At 45.6% G+C, this 22269-nt stretch overlaps 1 pseudogene; it reads left to right on the top strand.

Annotated features, from left to right (window-relative positions):
- Positions 1 to 21689: 21689 nt before the first annotated feature.
- LOC126096011 (5S ribosomal RNA) lies at positions 21690 to 21807 on the top strand (annotated as a pseudogene).
- The last annotated feature ends 462 nt before the right edge of the window (positions 21808 to 22269 follow it).

Raw genomic sequence — 22269 nt, 5'->3', positions numbered from 1 at the left:
CGCAATGGGTAAGGATTACGCCCTCGCTGCCCCAGAACATGGACACCGTCATTTTTTCAGCACTGGCGGTTACACGAAATTTTTTTGGCGGCGGTGAATCTGTGTGCTTCCATTGAGCTGACTGGCGCTTTGTTTCTGGATTGAAAAATGGCATCCACGTCTCATCCATTGTCACAACCGACGAAAAGAAAGTCCCATTCGTGCTGTCGTTGCGCGTCAACATTGCTTGGCAACATGCCACACAGGCAGCCACGTGGTCGTCCGTCAGCATTCGTGGCACCCACCTGGATGACACTTTTCGCATTTTAAGGTCGTCATGCAGGATTGTGTGCACAGAACCCACAGAAATGCCAACTCTGGAGGCGATCTGTTCAACAGTCATTCGGCGATCCCCCAAAACAATTCTCTCCACTTTCTCGATCATGTCGTCAGACCGGCTTGTGCGAGCCTGAGGTTGTTTCGGTTTGTTGTCACACGATGTTCTGCCTTCATTAAACTGTCGCACCCACGAACGCACATTCGACATATCCATTACTCCATCACCACATGTTTCTTTCAACTGTCGATGAATTTCAATTGGTTTCACACCACGCAAATTCAGAAAACGAATGATTGCACGCAGTTCAAGTAAGGAAAACGTCGCCATTTTAAGTATTTAAAACAGTTCTCATTCTCGCCGCTGGCGGTAAAATTCCATCTGCCATACGGTGCTGCCATCTCTGGGAGGTATTGACAATGAACGCGGCCTCATTTTAAAACAATGTGCATGTTTCTATCTCTTTCCAGTCCGGAGAAAAAAAATCGGAGGCCTTAGAATTTGAATGCACGTCGTAACATAGTTTTTTTCAAGCAAAAAGCTGGGCGCTGGCTCAGTGACAAGAAGATGGAACACGCTTTAATGCATCGCGGTGGGTATTGTTTACAAGGCCGATTTCGATGCAAAATTTAATTATGGCTTACTGCGACAGTCTGTCAGTAACTCCGATCGATACATCGTGCGCAACTCTCGAAACTCGACGAAACGCTCTTCCAAATAGTCCCAACTATACTTACTGCGATAGTCGCAGTACAATTGGGACTATTGAGAAGAGCGGTATAGCTGAGTATCGGGAGTTGCGCAAGAAGTGTCGATCACCATAGACATTCTGCACAGTAGAGGGGTATCACGAGGCGCCAGTGAGATTCCAGGAAGAAGCTGTGCCTCTCTTTGTTCCGAGGAACCACCGCCAACTGCCCTGAAATAGCATTGCCAGAGGCCAGGTGGACAGTTCTGTTCGAAGTTGGATCCTGCCAAGTTGCTGTCGGAGTAATGTCGCTGTGCTACCGATTCGCCTTGACACAGCCCGTTCAGCCGTCGGGGAGTGAACAGACTTGCGCATTTCTTCAACTGCCTACGTGCCATAGCTATTAGAGCTATGTCAACAAGTGTCTACGAACTTGTGTTTTCTAGTGACTGAGGGCAGCCCCAGTACGGCCATTCTGAACTCACATCAGTTCGTCGCTCAGTAATCGTGTCTTGTTTAATGCGTTCTGAACCGCCAAGTCCATGTGTGCAGTTTCGTAGCTACAGCCGAGCCTGGCGAGCAAAGAGAAGTTTTGTTGTAGTTAATGAAGTATTCCTTACACAGAGTGATCTACGTAACTGGTATTATTACTACCCATCTCGATGTCCAAGAAGTCGGACGCAACAGGAAGAATCGATGACAAGTAACAATCGACAAACCTGCAGTCTGATAGCTCTACGGTTCGTGCTCATCACTGGAAAGAGGAGGCCACGACGTTTGGAACGCGGATTTACTGAAAACTTCGCACACTCGTAGTACTCCATGAGGACAAAAATGTGTAAGAAGTAGCTCGTACTTCTCAAGCGTGTTTGAGAAAATCGCAAGATAATTTCGGTCGTCAAATATATACGTATTCATGGTCATTTTTACCATGAAGCGGCGGCAGCCGAGTGGTCGCCTGCACGGTAGATCAGCGGGTTCGGTTAGCTGCCTTCTGTAATAAAAAAACTGAATTAATTCATCAACAACGAAGTTAAACGGATGTTTTACGACGTCCACTGAGCAGATGCAACGAACAAAAGTGAACAAAATGGGATTTTTTTTAATAAATGGTTGTTAGCGTTCAAGCCCTGTAATCAATGGATCGATGGATCGACTCCCGCTCGTCAGTAATTTTCTTTCAAATGGTTCAAATGGCTCTGAGCACTATGGGACTTATCATCTATGGTCATCAGTCCCCTAGAACTTAGAACTACTTAAACCTAACTAATCTAAGGACAGCACACAACACCCAGTCATCACGAGGCAGAGAAATTCCCTGACCCCGCCGGGAATCGAACCCGGGAACCCGGGCGTGGGAAGCGAGAACGCTACCGCACGACCACGAGCTGCGGACTAATTTTCTTTACTATTTATATTACAGTTGATATAATGGGGAAAAAACGGGTAATCGCCGGCCGGAGTGGCCGTGCGGTTCTAGGCGCTACAGTCTGGAACCGAGCGACCGCTACGGTCGCAGGTTCGAATCCTGCCTCGGGCATTGATGCGTGTGATGTCCTTCGGTTACTTAGGTTTAATTAGTTCTAAGTTCTAGGCGACTGATGACCTCCGAAGTTAAGTCGCATAGTGCTCAGAGCCATACGTGTAATCGGATGTACTTTTATTCAATTTACAATTTTATTTGGCAGTCTACAAATTTTTATTATCACAAATATTATCATATTCATAACTATTGACTAGCAAACGACCAAAGGCATAAAGTGATACTGAAAATGTATGCTCCATTCACCGATCCAGCGATTAGGAGGCTTGAAAGCTGACCACTCGGCTGCCGCCGGCTGTGCCACGCACAGGTATACAGGGTGTTACAAAAAGGTACGGCCAAACTTTCAGGAAACATTCCTCACACACAAATAAAGGAAAGATGTTACGAGGACATGTGTCCGGAAACGCTTAATTTCCATGTCAGAGCTCATTTTAGTTTCGTCAGTATGTACGCTCAATGGAGAACGTTATCATGATTTCATACGGGATACTCTACCTGTGCTGCTAGAACATGTGCCTTTACAAGTACGACACAACATGTGGTTCATGCACGATGGAGCTCCTGCACATTTCAGTCGAAGTGGTCGTACGCTTCTCAACAACAGATTCGGTGACCGATGGATTGGTAGAGGCGGACCAAATCCATGGCCTCCACGCTCTCCTGACCTCAACCCTCTTGACTTTCATTTATGGGGGCATTTGAAAGCTCTTGTCTACGCAACCCCGGTACCAAGTGTAGAGACTCTTCGTGCTCGTATTGTGGACGGCTGTGATACAATACGCCGTTCTCCAGGGCTGCATCAGCGCATCAGGAATTCCATGCGGCGGAGGGAGGATGCATGTATCCTCGCTAACGGAGGACATTTTGAACATTTCCTGTAACAAAGTGTTTGAAGTCACGCTGGTACGTTCTGTTGCTGTGTGTTTCCATTCCATGATTAATGTGATTTGAAGAGAAGTAATAAAATGAGCTCTAACACGGAAAGTAAGCGTTTCCGGACACAAGTCCACATAACATCTTTTCTTTATTTGTGTGCGAGGAATGTTTCCTTAAAGTTGGGCCGTACCTTTTTGTAACACCCTGTATATCTGACGACTTGAGAAGTACGCGCTACTGCTTACACATTTTGTTGTCCTCGTGGAGTACTACGAGTGTACGAAGTTTTCAGTAAATCCGCGTTCCAAACGTCGTGGCCTCCCCTAGTGAGTGGTTTCAGCTGGACATGCCAATCCCGAAGAAATTTTATGGACGAATCGAGCCCATTGTCTATGTTACAGCGTTAGAGTGATGTCTCCTTTGAGCGGCTAATTTATTTGTCACGTGCTTATTTAATAATCAGTCATGACGGTTGCTGTGATGACGAAATGACAGATGCCGCTTTGCCAGCAGATTTAGCAGCCTCCGCTGTTACAGCGACGCCGTGCAACAGCCAGAGAAGTTTGCGCCAGACAAGTCGGCCGCGGCCTGGTTCCATCAGATACGAGTGCGACAGCCGGGCAGGCGCTTAGGCCCTTGTACGCTGCGCCGTTTACTTCCAAGAAACGTAAACAGGGCGCGGGGCCGCGCCTGGCGCATGTGCTCCAGAGAACGATGTGTACCGCGCAGATGGGCGGCGAGCGCCCCTTGATGGAATTAATGAACAGCTTCATTCGCCCGCTGCTGGCGTCCGCCGTAAATACAGACTCTCGGGAGCGTTTCACATGTCAGAAATGCTGTGAAGTATGGCTTTAAATCTTTGTTTCTTTAAAATATGTCGTAAACAAACGAGGTTCCCTGAACCAGATGTAGTGCTAGAAAGACAGACATGAAATTTCAGACGTTACGGCCGTTGCTCCTAAGTAATCCAAAGGAACAGAAAAACACACCACGCACGCAACGATTAGGAAAATGCTCCACATATATGGAGGGCTAACATTAATTTTTGCACTTGCAAAACACGTACAGACCCTACAAATATTATTTTTCTGTGGTTTTCTGTGGAAGGATTGTTGGGTCAGCATGATAGGAACGTTTTCCTACAAAAAACATTTTTGTCACTGGAGGCATTGTGGCTGCTAGTTTTTGCACTAGCATAAATATACAAGGTGGTCCATTCATAGTGACCGGGCCAAATATCTCACGACATAAGCGTCAAACGAAAAAACTTCAAAGAACGACACTCTTCTAGCTTGAACGGGGAAAACAGATGGCGTTATGGGTGGCCCGCTAGATGGCGCTGCCATAGGTCAAACGGATATCAAATGCGTTTTTTAAAATAGGAACCCCCATTTTTTATTACATATTCGTGTAGAACGTAAATAAAAATGTGAATGTTTTAGTTGGACCACTTTTTTCGCTTTGTGATAGATGGCGCTGTAATAGTCACAAACGTATAAGTACGTGCTAACACGGAATATTCCGCCTGTGCGGACGGTATTTGCTTCGTATTAAAATGCACCGTTTACCAATTGCGGAAAAGGTCGATATCGTGTTGATGTATGGCTATTGTCATCAAAATGCCCAACGGGCGTTTGCTATGTATGCTGCTCGGTATCCTGGACGACATCATCCAAGTGTTCGGACCGTTCGCCGGATAGTTACGTTATTTAAGGAAACACGAAGTGTTCAGCCACGTGTGAAACGCCAACCACGACCTGCAACAAATGATGATGCCCAAGTAGGTGTTTTAGCTGCTGTCGCGGCTAATCCGCACGTCAGTGACAGACAAATTGCGCGAGAATCGGGAATCTCAAAAACGTCGGTGTTGAGAATGCTACATCGATTGCACCGTACCATATTTCTATGCACCAGGAATTGCATGGTGACGACTTTGAACGTCGTGTACAGTTCTGCCACTGGGCACAAGAGAAATTAAGGGACGATGACAGATTTTTTGCACGCGTTCTATTTAGCGGCGAAGCGTCATTCACCAACAGCGGTAACGTAAACCGGCATAATACGCACTATTGGGCAACGGTAAATCGACGATGGCTGCGACAAGTGGATCATCAGCGACCTCGGCGGGTTAAGCAGCATTATGGGAGGAAGGATAATTGGCTCCCACTTTATCGATGGCAATCTAAATGGTGCAATGTATGCTGATTTCCTACGTAATGTTCTACAAATGTTACTACAAGATGTTTCACTGCATGACAAAATGGCGATGTACTTCCAACATGATAGATGTCCGGCGCATAGCTCGCGTGCGGTTGAAGCTGTATTGAATAGTATATTTCATGACAGGTGGATTGGTCGTCTAAGCACCATACCATGGCCCGCACTTTCACCGGATCTGACGTCCCCGGATTTCTTTCTGTGGGGAAAGTTGAAGGATATTTGCTATCGTGATCCACCGACAACACCTGGCAACATACGTCAGCGCATTGTCAATGCATGTGCGAACTTTACGGAAGGCGAACTACTCGCTGTTGAGAGGAATGTCGTTACACGTATTGCCAAATGCGCTGTTGACGGACATCTTTTTGAGCATTTATTGCATTAATGTGGTATTTACCGGTAATCACGTTGTAACAGCATGCGTTCTCAGAAATGATAAGTTCACAAAGGTACATGTATAAAACATCTACTTGTTATCAACTGTTCGTCTAAAATTGTGAGCCATTTGTTTGTGACTATTACAGCGCCATCTATCACAAAGCGAAAAAAGTGGTCCAACTAATACAATCACATTTCTTTACGTACTACACGAATATGTAATAAAAGCCGGCCTGGTTGGCAAAGCGGTTCTAGGCGCTACAGTCCGCGCGACCGCTACGGTCGCAGGTTCGAATCCTGCCTCGGGCATGGATGTGTGTGATGTCCTTAGGTTAGTTAGGTTTAAGTAGTTCTAAGTTCTAGTGGACTGATGACCTCAGAAGTTAAGTCCCATAGTGCTTAGATCCATTGGAAGCATTTGTAATAAAAAATGGGGGTTGCTGTTTTAAAAAACGCAGTTGATATCCATTTGACCTATGACAGCGCCATCTAGCGGGCCAACCACAGCACCATCTGGTTTCCCCCTTCAAGCTGGACAAGTTTCGTTCTATGTAGTTTTTTCGTTTGACGCTTATTTCGTGAGATATTTGAGCCGGTCACGATCAATGGACCACCCTGTATAGACTTCTGTTTGATTAGGAGAACTGATAGGAGACTGCAGAGAAGTAATACACTTGTAGTGTAAATATGGACGTTCAGTGAATGATATTTACAAATTATTTGTAAATACTTTATTCGAATTGACTTCTAAATTATTACCAAATTACATTTTTGAAAGTAAGAAATTCTGTTGCCATGTTTCGTCTGTAGCTATGCCACAAATATTAAGATTTTGATACTTTTGATACCAGACCCTGTATAGGTAGCCAAGGCACTCCCGTGTCACACCTCATAGGAAAGCATTGCATAATTCGAGTGTTCGGAAAGTATTCCGAAGCACAAAGAAATGATGACATGTTATTACGTTTCTTGTTTGGTGGTGCTTCACAGCTCTCATATATTTGGAAATAGACACCGTAACGAGTAAAGCAGCAGCTGGTGTTGTCATTACAGTACTTTCAGCCAAGTGATGTCCCCTTAAAACGATCAGTTATTTTACTCATGGAACAGAAATTTATTCTTTGTTGGTCAGAAAGTGGTGCAAAGTCACGCATGCCACTGATTCTCCGTTCGGTGGTTTCTTTTGCTGCATCCCACTGCTAGAAGATTAAGTTTTCGTACTCATTCAGACAGACTGTAAAACAAATAAAAGGACGCACCACGAAGGAATTATCCGAATGACACGAAAATCGTTGATGTTATTTTTCAAACAAAAAAAGAACGTAATTTCAGACAAATTGGGTGACTTACTCAAGAGAAAGACCTTCACAAATTGAGCAAGTCAGCAATGCGTTAGTCCACCCCTGGCCCTTATGCAAGCAGTTATTCGGATTGGCATTAATTGATAGAGTTGTATGTCCTCCTGAGGGGTATCTTGCCAAATTCTGACCAACTGGAGAATTAAACCGTTAAAATCACGACATGGTTGGAGGGCCCTGTCCATAACGCTGCAAGCGTTCGCAACAGGGGAGAGATCCGACGACCTTGCTGGCCAAGGTGCGATCTGGCAAGCACGTAATCAAGCAATGGAAACTCTCGCCATGTGCGAGCGTACATGATCTTGCTGAAATGTAAGACCCATGAAGAGCAACCAAACGAGGTGTAGATTATCGTCGTGCCACTGTGCTGTAAGGGTGCTGGGGGTGACAGCCAAAGGGGTCCGCCTACGAAAAGAAATGGCACTCCAAAGAATCACACAGCGGTGGGGGTAATTGCTTAATGGTGCGTCTATTTTTTTTAGTGTAAATGTTAAGAATAAAATAGGTGTCTCGTTTCCCGAAGATGGAAACGTTAAGTGGTCATCAACTTACCTTACTGCAGCTTTCCTTTCACCAAAGCTTGCCAAACTTACGGATCGATGCTACATACCAGTGTAGAAGAACCCTTGCACTGCAACTTCAAACTGAAGTAATTATGATCATTAGCAAGAATTCGAAGTGTCAGAGCTAACGTTGTCGTCATTGGTATAGTGTCTCCGTGTTTTATATTTTTCCTCGCTATCAGTGGTTCAACGTAGTATATAAGCAAGGGCAAGGGAATAGGACCCCATATGAAGACGCCAATTGTTCCAGCTTCAATTTTGTGAAAGATACGGCGAACCACACCGGTAACAATTCTAGGGGCGGTCTGAAATGCAAAACACAGTTACTAGCGGCGTAGACCGTGTGAATGACGAACTTCTCACCCTACTGCTCTCAGTGCATCATCAGAGTTTCAGGAAGGGTGATCACCTTACTTACTTTGGACGATATACTTCTGAAGAAATTGAAAATTTTTGCAGCACATGTCTGCAGTCGCTAGCAGAAATGCAGGAGAGTGTCTGATGTCCTGGAGGAGCACTTTGGGGACCGCATTCTGGTTCTGGGGTACCCAGAGGCCACTGGCATGCGTCTCCATTGGCCGCCATATTTTCTGGATCTGAACGCATGCGACTCCTTTTTGTGGGGCTATATTAAAGACAAGGCATACAGCAATAACCCCAAAATCATTGCTGAGTTGAAAACAGCCATTCAGGAAGTCATCGACAGCATCGATTTTCCGACACTTCAGCGGGTCAGGCAGAATTTCACTATTCGTCTGCCCCACATCATCGCCAGTGATGATAGGCATATCTAACATGTTATAACCTCAATCCGAATATCTGTAGTGGCGTTTAGATGTTGAATAACGTGTGTACATGCCGTACTTTGCAACTAGTTTACGTATTTTTTCATATAGGTCAATAATTATTACTATGTGTGATGCAAATACACGGAAATCGTAATACTTTTACTGCAACTATTAAACACAAAGTAATTATTAGAGTGAGTACACGTTGACACACCAGTGGATATCGGCAACCTGGTAGCCATTACTGCGGACATCCGGGACTAGATCTGCAGGCATCAGCATCCGCAGAGGCCTCTACCTGTACAGGGTGGTCAGACACAGTCTGAAAAGTTTGTAAGGGTGTTTTTGGATAGGTAGCGCTTCGAAATAAGTCTTTAAAAAATTCTATACGCTGCGTCGTTACCGAGTTAGTTAGCGTTGAAGTCAGCCAATCAGGTCGCTGCGCGCAAATTGTAGTGACCAGTGAGGTATATCAGTATCAGTCGTTTTCGTAGTGTAGATGATAGCGCATAACACTACTCGGACCCGGGTTCGACCCATAAAAGCGTCCAGATTTCGTATGACTCACTATTCGGTTATAGGAAACCAATCGAAGGATATGTTTGGCGACACCGTCTCTGGCGAGCCGCTTGAATTTGCGCGCGCTACTTCAAAAATGGTTCAAATGGCTCTGAGCATTATGGGACTTAACTTCTGAGGTCATCAGTCCCCTAGAACTTAGAACTACTTAAACCTAACTAACCTAAGGACATCCATGCCCGAGGCAGGATTCGAACCTGCGACCGTAGCTGTCGCACGGTTCCAGACTGTAGCGCCTAGAACCGCTCGTCCACCCCGGCCGGCGCACTCTACTGTCTGATTGGCTAACTTCAATGCTAATTAATTCGGAAATGGCGCAACTCATCGAATTGTTTTCTTAACCATTATGCGTCATATAAACATGATCTAATCGATCCTACTCGTTCATATGCAGACGAAGTTGTGTTTAGTGAAGCTGTGGCGAAACGCAGGAAGATCTTCAGATTTTCGAAGGTGGAGCCCAAACATAGATAAATATAATGTGTTATACAGAAAAGGCAGGAAGAAACACTACTGTTCGGTTTCACTATTCGAGACAAATCACTGCAAACGGTAACAAACCAGGAGTAACAGTCTGGCCGATCTAAAATGGAACAACTATACATAGCTAGGGGCAGCAGATTGAAGAATCATGTGGTTTTTGTTGCGTTCAGTCCGAATACTATCTGACGCGTGCTTCATGTTTATCTTGTGCAATGCTCTTCGTATCTGCATAACTGCTGCAGTCTACAGGGGTTGCACAAATATGGAAACACCACAAAAATAGCCCATCACCAAGCCCAAATGCGGTGTAGGAAACATGTTGGCAATCGAAACAGCTTCCACTAAATACAGGCCCTGTTTGGTTTTCAAGGAAATCCTAGACAATTCTTCCTGCAAAATAGTGGCAAGCGCGGGTAACGGTTGTGGGCTTGGATAGCAATCATGTACATTTCTAAATGGCTCTGAGTACTATGGGACTCAACTGCTGTGGTTATAAGTCCCCTAGAACTTAGAACTACTTAAACCTAACTAACCTAAGGACATCACACACATCCATGCCCGAAGCAGGATTCAAACCTGCGACCGTAGCGGTCATGCGGTTCCAGACTGTTGTGCCTTTAACCGCTCGGCCACTCCGGCCGGCCGTGTACATTTCTGTAGTGTACAACTTCATACACGTTGTATACAATAGTAAGGACAAGTGGGCCACTGTGTGGTGCGACAACTGTAGTCGCAGGAAAGCTGGACAAAAGCGGAAACGATTAGCTAGCAAGTTAACACAGTAAACAGAATATTTACTTAACTGGTATTTCTCCAAGCATATGAAGACTCATTAAAAATAAGCAGCAAGGAACGGATTCCAGCTTCACGTCAACAAGGAAGAGACTCGCTGTACTAGCGTGTCGTCGCAATGAGGCTCCAAGTGGAAGTGGGCCGTGCAGTTGCCGCCGGTCGTCCTATATTGTGGCGGCAGAACGCGCCCGCAGTACAGAGCTGCTGAACGTGTGGCTTGGTGGATTCGTCCTATTGCAGTGGTTCCCAACAGGTGGTCCGCGAACTATGCCAGAGGGGTCCGCAAGATGCTATTAGAATGAAAAAAATATATTAAATATGTATTTCGTATGATAATAGATTTTTGGTTTTGGGCGCTTCCTGCATGAGCATAGCTTTAGCGAACGCTAACTTCTGCGTGTAGCGTCTTCTTAGAGCCAACTGACACTCTAGCGAAAAACTACATTTAGATAGAGGCAAATAGTTCTGCTGTATGCCACGCGCTGCCTCTTTGCAGCTGACAACTGATAGTCACTTTACACAGAAACTATTATTTCAGACGACAATCGGCCATTGTTAACTTATTGCCAGTGCTTTCACAGACCGTGTTGTTTATATATTCAATATTCTGTATTAAAACAGTAGTGTTTGTAAAGGATAGGAATCGGCTCGACATGCGGTCGGATTTCAGTGAAAGTTTCAAGTTTGGAACCTAATATTTCAGAAATAATGGACTCAAAGGTCAGATGGAACTCATCTCATTAAGAACTGAAAACTAACTATATACTGATGGAGTACTCTGTTGTAACTGTATTTTTTAAATAAATAATACCTTGTATGAAATTAGTGTTTTCTTATTTTTCACACATATCTACTCAATGCAATCTCAAGTGTAGTACATTTGAAAGACCAATGCAACCAGATTTAATTTTTTCCTGTCATTTTCACTTCATATTCAATTTTTATTTTTTTAAGGAGTTTATTATACTAAACACCCAGACTTGAAGACAAAGATTTTGAGCAATAATCAAAAATTTAACAATAACAATGATGGCTAAATTGAACTAAGATTTAAGCTCAATATTTTTTTCAATAATGAATATGTCAATGTTTTTTTCTAAGTACCAAAAGTAGAAAACATATAAAGACTCTTAATTTGGGTTTTTTAGGTAGCTGATACTGTGATGTGACAAGGTACCAATCATGCTCGATGAGGGGGTCCTCGAGAAAATTTTGTTGGCAACCACTGCCCTATTGGGTCCGCCAGATCCCGCGCGACTACTATTGGCGTCAGATGGAAACTTGCAATTCCATTACAAACCTTTCAGTATACATACATGGTACCACATCCCTCCTCACCATAGACGTGTAGTGTAGATGAGCTAACGACAACGGGGACAGGACTCTGCGCAGGTGGTAATGAGGAGACGGGAGCCGAAACTGAGGCCGATGCGGAGCTCCCGCATATGCATTGAGCCTGCCCAAAACACGAGCTGGACCACGGGGTAGAGGCACGCACCTACATCCAGAGACAGAAGAGTAAACGAAGACAGAGGCTTCTTCATGACACCAGAGGGACCTGACGAGGCCTGTGTGACAGCCTCTGGGAAGTCTGTCGGGCTGGCGACAACTGTAAAAGGACGTCGACTTCTGTCGCCTCTGGGATCATTGTTAAGGGTGGGGGGCCCACGGGAGCAATTTGCAGCGACGGCAGCTGCGTCCAAATAGGCACAGAATCTGAAAGCACAAAGCCTATGGCAGGATCACACAATTGACAGGGATGCATTTGATTCTGGTGGCGTCTCAAGAATCCTCTCAGTCGCTACAGGTAAACGTACAATGGTGCCTTGCTTCCAGCACCTCTGTCCACCGAACAGTCTGTAAAAGAGTGAATCGTTAGTTGATGCTTTGCCTTTCTGGGCAGAGTGGGTGCCACCTGCTGCAGCGGGTGCAGCAACTGATACAAGGCGCGGTGTCACTGTTCATGTAGCGGATCTGTCGGCGATGGTCTGTCGTGAGGCTGGAAGTGGTAGAGAGATAAGAAGAGCAACAGAGGTTAATGTCATGTGTGGGAGGCATGAAGTTTGTCCATCTGTAGCTTAAATGTTCGTACAAAGCGTCCAGCTTCGCAGTTCGATTCCATGTGGAATGGTGTACTCATGATGTGGGAGATGCCAGAGGCGGTGCAAAACTGTTCAACGGTGCCAACAAATTGATGTCCATTGACTGTGACTTCGAGAAATCCCTCAAGCGAAAAGTTCGACGACAAGCAGTGGACTGTTGAACGAGCCAGAGTAGAATTCAAGGGAATCAGAAAGGCAAATTTGCTGAAAGTGTCAACGATGGTCGGTTCAAATGGCTCTGAGCACTATGGGACTCAACTACTGAGGTCATCAGTCGCCTAGAACTTAGAACTACTTAAATCTAACTAACCTAAGGACATCACACACATCCATGCCCGAGGCAGGATTCGAACCTGCGACCGTAGCGGTCTCGCGGTTCCACACTGTAGCGCCTAGAAGCGCTCGGCCTCTCCGGCCGGCTGTCAACGATGAAGAGCCAGTGTGCATTCCAGTAAGAACTCATGAAATCAAAGTGCAAATTTTTTCAAAGTGCTTGAGGTTTGTCCATGCAAAGAACTGCTGAGGTGGAGCTGACAGATGTTCAGCACAGGCTTGGCACTGAGAAGCCACCTGTTCAGTTTATAACATCCATATCTTCCCAAGTGCACTGATATCATGCCAACTACTTGGCGCAAATGATGGCCTGTGACCTTGGTGTAGCAAATGTTGCACGTCAGGCTGGAAAGCTTGGGGAACCGCTATATGCGACTTGTCATTATCGATATGAAGCAAAATGACATCTTGGTGAACTGCGAAGACGTGCCAATGGGCAAAATATCGGCGAATCACAGAGCTACAAATTTGTCTGGTGGAACGCGGTCAACCAGTGAGGATGCAGAGTAACAGAATTTGCATATCAGGATCCCCTGTTGTGGTCTGGGCAATTTTCTGGTGTTTAAGCAGAAAGCTATGCAAAGCAAATGTGTCTTGTGCATCGATGTAGCAACAAGAAGCAGAGGACTCGTTGAATGTTGTACTTGGGCAACAGAGAAAGAGAGAGAGAGAGAGAGAGAGAGAGAGAGAGAGAGAGAGCATCTGAATTACCATGCTTAGAAGTGGGGTGATATACTACCTCATACTGCTAATTTAATAAAAGAAGAGCCGACCGTTGGAGCTTCTGCGCTATGGGGTATTGGGACTGGCTGGGAAGGGCTAAATAAAGATTGCAGACGAGTATGGTTAGTCAACAAGTATAATTTTTGCCAAAAAGATACTGGTGAAACTTAGTGACATCATAGACAATGGCGAGAGCTTCTTTTTCGGTCTGTGAATAGTTACACTGAGCTTTGTTTAACTGCTTTGAAGTGAAGACAACCAGCCTTTGAATAGTATCAAATTTATGTGACAAAACTGCACCAATGCCAAAAGAGGAAGCATCGACAGCGGCTGGATCAAAATAAAAAAAAGGCATCAATTACTAAGCAAAGCAGCTTTCATCTTCTGAAAGGTAGTCTGATAATTTTGGTAACAAACAAGGCCACCATTCTTCTGGCACAAATGGTGCAAGAAAATCTATATTTGAGTAGCGTTAGGAATAAATCTGATGTAATACATGAGCTTCCCTAACACAGACTTCAACTCCCACACACTGCCTGGGAGTAAAAGGTCACGGATAGCAAGCAAACGCGACTGCAGTGGGTGAACACTCTGGCTACTGACATGTCCCAAGCACTCAAGAACAGTGTAAAAAGACACACATGTTTTTCTGTTAAATATGAGACCAGTTGCAGACGACACTTGAAACAGAAGGTGAAGATTGCTAATGTGTCCCTCCGGAGTTCAACCTGAGACGACAATGTCATCTAAATAATTCGAGTAAAAAGGAACTTTTGCAGTCAACTGCTGCAGAAAGCGCTAAAATACGGCGGGTGCGAAAGCAATGCCAAACGGAAGTCTCAAAAATTTAAAGAGACGACCATCAGTATTAATGACAAAGACTTGTTGTGACTGCTCATGCAGAGGTATCTGGAAGTAAATTTCGCGTAGATCACTTTTGGAAAAGTAAAGACCGGAACCCAATTTCTCCATCAATCCTTCAGAGCGCGGCAGAGGACAAATGTCAGTGATTGTCTGAGGACTCATAGTTTTCTTAAAATGAATGCACAACCGGAGTCTGCCGAACGGCTTCTTCAGAATAACAAGAGGGGGCGTCCACTGACTGGTAGTCAGTGCTACAACCCCAATATCTTGCAACGTATATAGTGGCAGAGCCACCTGTTCTCTAACAGCCTGAGGAACAGAACGAACTCTAACAAAGCTTGTAACATGGGCAACAAAATTATTAACTTTGCCTCAACCATCAGAAAACAAATCCTGAAATTCTGCACGAATTTTAGCAACAGTGTCTTGAGGATCAAAGGAAGAAACAGAATGCACATTGTCCTAAGAGCTTCACCCTAACAAACCAGAGGAACCTAGACCACAAATATTAGCACTGTCTCGAGAGGAAAGCACTGTGAATATTGCTGTCTTTGTCACATTTCGTGAATTTTCAGGACAGGTAAAAGTGTTTAAGACAGGAATGTCTTGGCCATTATACTCCGTCAGCGTATGGCACGATGTGCACAACATAGGTTTGTCAAGCAATTCGCAAGTTGTACAACTGAGGAAAGTCACCGAAGCGCCAGTTGTTGTTGTGGTCTTCAGTCCTGAGACTGGTTTGATGCAGCTCTCCATGCTACTCTATCCTGTGCAAGCTGCTTCATCCCTCAGTACGTACTGCAGCCTACATCCTTCTCAATCTGCTTAGTGTATTCATTTCTTGGTCTCCAAGTTTTAGCCTCCACGCTGCCCTCCAGTAATAAATTGGTGATCCCTTGATGCCTCCGAACATGTCCTACCAACCGATCCCTTCTTCTAATCAAGTTGTGCCACAAACTCATCTTCTCCCCAATTCTATTCAATACCTCCTCATGAGTTATGTGATCTACGCATCTAATCTTCAGCATTCTTCTGTAGCATCACATTTCGAAAGCTTCTATTCTCTTCTTGTCCAAACTATTTATCGTCCATGTTTCATTTCCATACATGGGTACACTCCATACAAATACTTTCAGAAACGACTTCCTGACACTTAAATCCATACTCGATGTTAACAAATTTCTCTTCTTCAGAAACGCTTTCCTTGCCATTGCCTGTCTACATTTTATATCCTCTCTACTTCGACCATCATCAGTTATTTTGCTCCCCAAATAGCAAAAATCCTTTACTACATTAAGTTTCTCATTTCCTAGTATAATTCCCACAGCATCACCCGAGTTAACTCGACTACATTCCATTATCCCCGTTTTTCTTTTGTTGACGTTCATCTTATATCCTCCTTTCAAGACACTGTCCATTGCCATCAACTGCTCTTCCAAGTCCTTTGCTGTCTCTGACAGACTTACAATGTCATCCGCGAACCTTTTTTATTTCATCTCTATGGATTTTATTTCCTACTCCGAATTTTTCTTTCGTTTCCTTTACTGCTTGCTGAATATACAGATTGAATAACATCGGGGATAGGCCACAGCCCTGTCTCACTCCCTTCCCAACCACTGCTTTCCTTTCATGTCCCTCGACTCTTATAACTCCCGTCTGGTTTCTGTACAAATTGTAAATAACCTTTCGCACCCTGTATTTTACCCCTGCCACCTTCATAATTTGAAAGAGAGTATTCCAGTCAATATTGTCAAAAGCTTTCTTTAAGTCTACAAGTGCTAGGAACGTAGGTTTGCCTTTTCTTAATCTAACTTCTATGATAAATCGCAGGGTCGGTATTGACTCACGTGTTCCAATATTCCTACGGAATCCAAACTGATCTTCCCCGAGGGCGGCTTCTACCAGTTTTTCCATTGGTCTGTAAAGAATTCGCGTTTGCAGCCGTGACTTATTAAACTGATAGTTCAGTAATTTTCACATCTGTCAACACCTGCTTTCTTTGGGATTGGAATTATCATATTCTTCTTGAAATATGAGGGTATTTCGCCTGTCCCATACATTTTGCTCACCATATGGTAGAGTTTTGTCAGGACTGGCACTCCGAAGCCTGTCAGTAGTTCTAATGGAATGTTGTCTACCTTCGGAACTTTGTTTCGACTTAGGTCTTTCAGTGCTCTGTCAAACTCTTCACGCAGTATCGTATCTCCCGTTTCATCTTCATCTACATCCCCTTCCATTTCCATAATATTGTTCTCAAATAGATCGCCCTTGTATAGACACTCTATATACTCCTTCCACCTTTCCCTTCTTTGCCTAGGAGTTTCAGTATAAAGTTGCGATTGGACGGATTGTCCAGCAATATTAGATATACAAAAAGTTTGTCGTCCTCACATAGCACTGTATATAAAGTGGGAGCTTTTCCTGAGAGGCGATTGCTTCGTTATTTTGCACTAACGACAATATGGGACTCTGAAAACACACTACACACCGTCTCTCTGTGTTAGATTGGCGTGGAGGAGTAGCAGAAGGGGTTGCTTTAAGCTTCAGTAAGCACACAGGCTGACAGGTCCCCACTTGCCGCGAAAAACATGTCATTTCACGCTAGGGGAAAGATCGGCGATCATGTGCCGTATTACAATTAGGGCACGACTTCACACCTTGTGCTCGATGCGACATGTATTGACGTTAGCGTTGAGAGTGTGGCGGGCTGGGCTGCTGTTTGTTAGCCTGTCGCAAGTTCTATTTGTCGCAGCTGTCGACGGCAGAAACAGATGTTACATCAAAACTATCTGCTGCACTTTCGTAGGAATCCTGATAGTCTGGAATCTGCAGAACCTGTTGCGTGGAAGGACCTAGGTATTTGAGATTCTGTTCCCGAATTAGAGAGTCAGCTACATTGTGTGTGATGGCATCACGAACCATCGTATCACTCTAATGTTTGTCACAGTCACTTTTGAATCTATACTATCTAGTAAGGGTTCAGTCACCAACTGAGAATATTTCTGTCCTTGTTGCTCACACAACCTAAAGAATTTGTAACGGGCAGCCGCCACTTGCATCCAGTCCTTACAACACTTTGCAAGCGTGTGCTATAGGACCTCATATCCTACCAACTCATTGAGCTGCTATCCTCCTTCTACAACGCAAATACACACATGGATCAACACGGTTCTTTCAAAAATGATTCAAATGGCTCTGAGCACTATGGGACTCAACATCTGAGGTCATCAGTCCCCTAGAACTTAGAACTACTTAAACCTAGCTAACCTAAGGACATCACACACATCCATGCCCGAGGCAGGATTCGAACCTGCGACCGTAGTGGTCGCACAGTTCCAGACTGTAGCGCCTAGAACCGCTCGGCCACCCAGGCCGGCTCACGGTTCTTTATTTACATAAACAGATAGCTGATACTTAAATAGAGCGCATGGGTTTTAGTATAAGCTTCTCAGTAATAGTCCTCTTGCAGACAATATCGGTAATATTGCTACTGTCGCAATTCTGGTCGCTATGTACTATCGTAGCCTGTGAGTCTGTGCTGACGCCCTCTGGTCAGCGGCGGCGGCCTAAATACTCGTACACGCTGTCAAGAGGGCGTTGGCGGCTTGTTGCTTGTCGGTGTATCTCTGGCCTCTCTCGTGACAGGCGCGCTTGATCCAGCAGCTACCACCGATCTTCGCGCTACGTCTTTGCCGACCAGTGTGCTGGCGACAGCTTATCTCAGCACAAGAAGTTTGCTATATAAGTGATAGACAGTCACTCCTACCCTAGCCAAGAAATAAGAATGTTTATCAGTTCCTTGTATATGTTCCACTGCGATGCGCGCATTGAACGGTACTAGATACTGTGTGAGTCGTGCTCACTCCCAGCTATGCGTTTCATGAACTAGGCTGTCTATCTGTGTCTGGTTTCCCGCCCTTGTTGTGGTTATGTCGTGGTTCTTTTTCCTTCTACGTGTGGCAGCAGTGATACGTATCGATATTTTCGCCATGTACCTTCTTTGGTTTTGTGCATATGGTTTCCGGCCAGGGGGTCTACAGTGAGTCGGTCTGTTGCTGCGGACCAGGGAAGTTATCTCCGCGCGGTGCAGTCGACTGGGTCCGCTGGCGCTCCCTGCGCAGTGTCAGAGCGTGTGTGGGGGCTGTCCGATCGCTACGAGCCTTGTGGTTCACCGACCCAGGACGTAAAAGTTGAGTAGTGGTTTCAACTACCCAAACTCTGGTACCACGCGCTGCGGAATTTGAATCCCCGCCAGACGTCATGGACGTCGAAGATCCCTAGAGGTCTCTGCACCATCGCGCCGTAAGTTGTGGCGGCGCGCGCCTCCTGGCCCACATTTAGTGTGAGGGCGCCACAGTGGAACACGTGGTTCCAGCGGCCAATAGCACCGCCCCCGATAGCGTATTTAAGCGCCTGCCTCTCGCTCAGCCAGCCCCTCCTTACCCTCTCCCAAGGTGGCTTCCGCCAGCTCCCCCTCCCCGATGATGTCCTCCTCCCCTCCATCTACCCCTCCTATAAACTTTGACCCTGCCCCACCCCCCACTTCCGGTGTCCTTTCCTTTCGGCACCCTCCCTCCCTTCTCTTCCCTTCCCTTCTCTTTCCTTTTCCCCCGTCCCCTCCCTCCACCCCTCTTCCCCCGGGCTTCCCCTCCCCCTTCCTCCCTCCCCCTATCAACCCTGCCCGTGGCATCTCTGCTCTCCCCTCTCGCTCTCCCACTCCCCTTCCTCCTCCTCCTCTCTTGGCAGGTCCCCGGACTCGCACACGCACAGTGAACATTCGCGCGCCGGAGGTCATCGCCATCAGTGTCTCGTGTGTGTGCCTTCGTTTGTGTTTAGTGTTTGTTCGCCGTCACGCCGCCACTGTTCACGTGTACCGTCGCCATCATCCATGTTATGTGCGCCGTGTCAACTAGTGTCAGTGATGTTTTCTCGTCCAGCGTGAACGGCTCCATGTTTTTTGTTTTTTAGTGTCTACATTGTTTTGCCCGCCGTTTTGATTGTATTCTCTGTGCCCCCTCTATGTATTACTTATTGTACAACTCAAGGCTAAAGAGCGGCGTACTCTGCTGCTGACAGCCCGCCTTGTGTAAGGTGATTAAAATCACAATAAAGAAAAAAAAAAAAGCTCAGCCAGCCAGTCTAACCTTGCGTAAGTCTCCGGACACATCGCCTCGCCTTAGACAGCTTATTTAATTTCTTGTTCTGCGTGCGAGTGGACGTGGTTGTTAAGTTTTCGTGTGACGCCGTTGTTTCGAACTTGTCGTTGTCCGTTCTGTCCTTCGTTGATCGTGTCCGTCCTCTCCCGTTGTGTTGTTGTTCGCGGCCCGCTCCGCGGATCCCGCCGCGCTTTCCGTCACCTCAACCCCGCGACCGTTCCGGTCGCCGTTACAACACAAGCCACATCCATTCATGTTGTAGTGTTTCGTCTCGGTGGTTCGCTGTTGGGGAGGTTTTCCTGTGAGCAACTCCGAGTGTTTCTATTCCTGAAATTTAGCAGCCATTCTGTTCAATTAACTATACTGGTTGACTACAATTCGAGTGCACCAGCGTAATTTTCTGCCTTGTCGCCGTTAGTGTTCCGGTTACCTGCTCTGGCTATTGACGTAAATTCAGGCAGTGTTCTTTTTGGGTGAAGTTAACTGTATTACTGTATTTCAAATTCAAGTGAACCAGCAGAATTTTCTGCCTTGTGGCCGTTAGTGTTCCGGTTACCTGCCCTGGCCACTAACGTAATTTTAGGCAGTGTCCTTTCCTCACCTGTTGTCGCTGTCCAACATAGTGTGTAATTTTGACAGCTGATACATACTTCATTGTGGATTATTGGGTACCGACGGATCAAGTGTAGTTGGGCTCACCACCTGTCTCACCTAAGTGAACGAGGGCAGACAGATCTCCCTGGAGGCTTCTGAGTGCAGTTGTCTTTATTGTCTTTCCCACCGGTGTTTAATTATCTGTTTTCAGCTACTTAAAATTTAAGGCTTATGGTTATATTTTTTTTAAAAGATTTTGGTAAATTAACTGTGGTCTTTAAGCCTTGCAACTTTTCCTTCAAGCTTAAACATTGCGGCCTTCTGCCTTTAAAAGATTACACTAAATTTTTTTTAGATTTTGAAACTTAATTTTGGCTCCAGCCATTTGTATTGCACCTTGGATATGTTTGTTCTATCTACTTTCCCTTGAGGCTTTCCACCTAGATGTGTTATATGTTTTTTTAAATTATTTTATTGCTATTTTAACTGCATTTTGATCTTGTAGATTTGTAAGATTTCTTGTTTGGAGGCCTACAGCCGTGAAAAAGTTGCATTTGATAAAGCTTCGGCTATGTGCCGCATTGGTTGTGAATGTGTTATTAAATTACAATAAATTACAATTAGAAGGTGAAACTGACCGACACCTTATTTGGCCCATTCCACAATCCTAATTACCTATTCTGCCCAGCGGGTTTAGTGGTCGTCTGACTGGGTCCAGTTTTGCTTCAGCTCGTCAAACTCACGAAATGGCGGCACATATGCAGGCAGTGCAGGTTGTACACGCAGTGGCGCTGCCGCACTGTCTGGTGTCTTGTGCGAAGTCATCTGCGATTCATCACTTCAAGTAATTGCACCATTTGTTGACTCTGGAACAGAGTAATTGCAGTTAGATCAACTGCAGGCAGCGCAGAAAGCACATATGGTGAAGTAGCAACAATCTATGAAGCAATGAAAAAGGCAAACAGTGAAAAGTACACAGAAAGCAAAAACAGCACACTGAAAGCGAAAAGGAGTGCAAAAGCAGCAACTGCGAAAAATAGAACGTATAGAGCATAAGCAAGGCAAAACCTGGGGAAGCAAGAACAGCAAAAACCAGTCAAAGACTACAGAACAAGAAGAAGGAAACAAGATGACTGCCACATGTAGGTTCTAGTACTTTTCGCAGGGTTGTTGAATGTGATTTTGTAGACTTCATACACAACAGTGAGGAGAGGTGGGCTACAAAGTGATGCGGCAACTGTCGTCGCAAGAAAGCTAGACAGCAGCAGAAATGATTATCGAGCAAGTTAACATACTAAACAGAAGATTTACTTGGTGGTATTACTCCACAGGCAACGGCCTTGCCGCAGTGGAAACACCCGTTCCCATCAGATGACCGAAGTTAAGCGCTGTCGGGCGTGGTCGGCACTTGGATGGGTGACTATCCGGGCCACCATGAGCTGTTGCCATTTTTCGGGGTGCTCTCGGCCTCGTGATGCCAATTGAGGAGCTACTCGACCGAATAGTAGCGGCTCCGGTCAACGAAAACCACCATAACGACCGGGAGAGCGGTGTGCTGACCACACGCCCCTCCTATCCGCATCCTCACCTGAGGATGACACGGCGGTCGGATGGTCCCGATGGGCCACTTGTGGCCTGAAGACGGAGTGCTTTTATTACTCCACACATATGAAGAAACACTACAAATAAGCAGCAAGAAACAGAGTCCAGTTATCAGAACGTCAATAAGAAAAGACTCACTGTACTAGCACAGAAGGTGGTGTCAACGCGATGAGGTTCCAAGCGCAAGTGGGCTGACGCCAGCTGTCATAGAATGCTGCGGTAGAGGACGCTCATAGTACAGAGCCACTGGATTTGTGGCTCAGCAGGCATGCAGCACTAGGTCCCCACATCCCGTGCCACCACTGTCA

The sequence above is a fragment of the Schistocerca cancellata genome, chromosome 8, assembly GCF_023864275.1.
Source record: "Schistocerca cancellata isolate TAMUIC-IGC-003103 chromosome 8, iqSchCanc2.1, whole genome shotgun sequence".
NCBI classification, from domain to species: Eukaryota; Metazoa; Arthropoda; class Insecta; order Orthoptera; family Acrididae; genus Schistocerca; species Schistocerca cancellata.
This window is presented reverse-complemented; position numbering and strand designations above follow the sequence as displayed.